This window comes from Myotis davidii, unplaced genomic scaffold (assembly GCF_000327345.1).
Source record: "Myotis davidii unplaced genomic scaffold, ASM32734v1 scaffold332, whole genome shotgun sequence".
NCBI classification, from domain to species: Eukaryota; Metazoa; Chordata; class Mammalia; order Chiroptera; family Vespertilionidae; genus Myotis; species Myotis davidii.
In genome coordinates, this window is record NW_006285779.1 from 2,741,145 (window position 1) to 2,743,825 (window position 2,681).

General features: G+C 58.3%; 1 protein-coding gene across 2 annotated transcripts in view; it reads left to right on the plus strand.

Annotated features, from left to right (window-relative positions):
* The first annotated feature begins 755 nt into the window (after positions 1-755).
* The window catches only part of CUEDC2 (CUE domain containing 2), a 13,018-nt gene continuing 11,092 nt past the window's right edge, over positions 756-2,681 (plus strand). For both annotated transcript variants that reach the window (XM_006756485.2, XM_006756486.2), the window contains exon 1: positions 756-913. The gene's annotated coding sequence lies outside the window, so the exon portion shown is untranslated. The remainder of the gene's footprint in view (positions 914-2,681) is intronic.

The following is a 2,681-nucleotide window of genomic DNA, read 5'->3' on the forward strand; positions in this document are numbered from 1 at the left end:
CCGTTCAAGGGGACTAGCCCTGAACAGGAGCTCATCCCTGCAGATTGGGGATGAGTGAGCTCATTCTTAAAGGGAACTCTTTAAACTCCCCACGGGGTAGCTTCCCCACCGGGTAGCACCCGAAAGCAGAGGCCGCAGGAACAGAAAGAGGAAGTGGGGGCCGTGCTGGGTCCCGGGTTCAGGTGCCCTGTCCTACAGGAGAAGCCCCGTCCACATGGGCATGAAGGCACCGGCTGGGGCATGGCCTGCGGGCCTCCTGGATCTGAGCGCAGGTCGATCCTCACCCAGAACACCTTCTTCCCACCCCCGCCCCCGCCCAATCCAGGACCCAGACCCTGTAGCCTCCCCCACCCCCGGCCTTGGGGAGACATTTCTGTTAAGGGAACAGATATGGTGGGGAACATATGAGTTGATTGGGTAACAGGACTTGACCCTGGACGGGACACGAAGGGGAAGAGGCACTGGGGTTTGGGCTGGAAGACCAGGCCTGGGGAAAGGGGCCACCAGATCCAGCCAGGGAGCCTTACGGAAGGACGGGAGAGACAAGGGGAGCAGGAGAAAGCTATAGGTTTCGAGGGCGGAGACTGTGGCAAAGAAATAAGGCGGATGGGAAGACACCGGATGGGGTCGTTGGTGGCAGACATGGAACCCGGCGGCGGTACAGTCGGACGCTGCGCCTCCACCCACTGGCGGCGCCTCGAACTTCAACGCCTCCCTTCCCGCAGCACACGTGGGGAATGAAAAGGGAGCAGAAGCCACGCCCATCCACGGGCATGTGCCCTTCTCAAACATGGTGGCCGCGGCGCCCCCGGGAGCGCACCGCTCTGGGCCCCGCCTGTGATCTCGTTGGTGGGGCCGCGGGATGAGAGCTGCACCGCGCGGGACCGGTAGCTGGCGGCGCCCGACGGAGCAGGTGATGTCCCCCCCGCCTCCGGCCCAGGGCCGGGGAGCCGCAGGGCGCTGGCCCGGGTACCTGTCCTGTGTGTCCCCCTACCGTACCCCGGACCCCCATTTCTGATTCTCGCCGTGGCCTGTCTCAAGGCCCCTCCCAGCTTGCTCAGGCCTCCTCGTCACGTGTCCCCCCAGGGCCGCAGCCGCATCCCCAGGCCCTCGCGCCCACGAGCCTGCAGCCTTGCGGTACCTCGCTTGTTTGTTTAGGGAGCTCCTGCTTCAGGGGTCGGCCATCATTGTCGTCCCACTTCCTGTGCTGCCCCCTCCGCCCCTGTGTGTTCCCGCCCGACTTTGGATGCCGGGATGCCTGGTGCCATCAGCGTCCTTGGCGCCTTTAAGACCTGCCTGGGGGGGTGAGGGGACCACGATATCCTCTGGAACCTGCGTTGTGGAACCGGGACCCCAGGGGCCGGGCTGCAGAGCGGCTGGGCGAAGCAGTGAATGCCTCCACGCCAGACCCTCTGAGTGCCACGGGCCTGACTCCACACGGGCGCCCAGAACTCCTCCCCCGACATGGCCCCTGTGCTCCCTCCACCTTGAGCACCTCCCCAACACAAGGGGCCGCGGGATGAGGAGGACCTTCCCCCAGGTCCTCCTTCTCCCAGAGGGTCTGTATGAAGCCTCTGCAGAGTCCAGGCCTGTGCCTGGTGCTGGGGGTGCGCTCAGGCCAGCTGGGGGCAGTGAGGATGGACCCATCAGGGTTGGTTGCAGAGGAAATGAGCCCTGCAGAATGAGAGGCCGAGGGAAAGATGTTATGAATGGGGAGCATGGTGTGAGCAGAGATGGTGGAGTAGGCAAGAGGGCCAGCCCAGGAAAGAGGAGCCTTTACATCATGAGCTTTGGTGCAGTGTAGTGGTTAACGGTGAGGGTTCTGGAGCCATATTGCCTGGGTATAAATCTGTCATTAACTCACTATGTGACCTTGGGCAAGTGACTTAACCTATCAGTTCCCCATTTCCTTTTAGGTAAAATGGGATAATATGATAATATTAGTATCAATCAATGTTTTTTTTTGTGAGGGTTAGGTAAGTGAATACATGTAAAGTGCATAGAACAATCCCCGGCACATTGTAAGCAGTCACAGTAAGGGCTATTATTAACTATTATCAAAGGTATTTAAATAGGACTTATAACAGGACAAGAGCCACCTTTCATTTTTACCAATAATCAGTGACTCTCGATTTAGGGGCCCCAGGAGTAATGGGCTTCTGTGAGCTACATCCGGAATTGGAAAGTCTTAGGAGATCTTGTTCTTCCTCTGGAGAAGGTTGGCTGCCCAGGCTGCAGCTGCCCCAATTCAGGGACGATGGAGGAGAAATGTTCAAAGCCTCTGGGCAGGACAGAAATGAGGAAGGCCAGGAGGGGTGGAGAAGGGTGAAAGAAGGAAGTGGCTAGCTTTGGAGGCTAGGTAGAATTTGGGCAGCTCAAGAACAGGAGGAGGGAGGATGTTCCCTTGGGAGACAAGCTAGTGCGAAAGCTCGGAGAAGAAGACATTTTATTTGCACACAGTGAGGAGTTTCCCAATAACAACTCCCTAGCCCTCAGACCTTGGTTAGAAATCTAGAGGCATCAGATACATCCCTGACAGCTTCTTCCCTAGAAATTGGGCTTTTACCAGTATGCTGCGTCTGTGGCCTTTGGCCCAGTGAGGTTGCCAGGCAACTGACAGGGGCCATGATTTGATGTAACTGAAGGTAGATGTGGTCTCTCTAGGGAGCTGACTTCTTGGG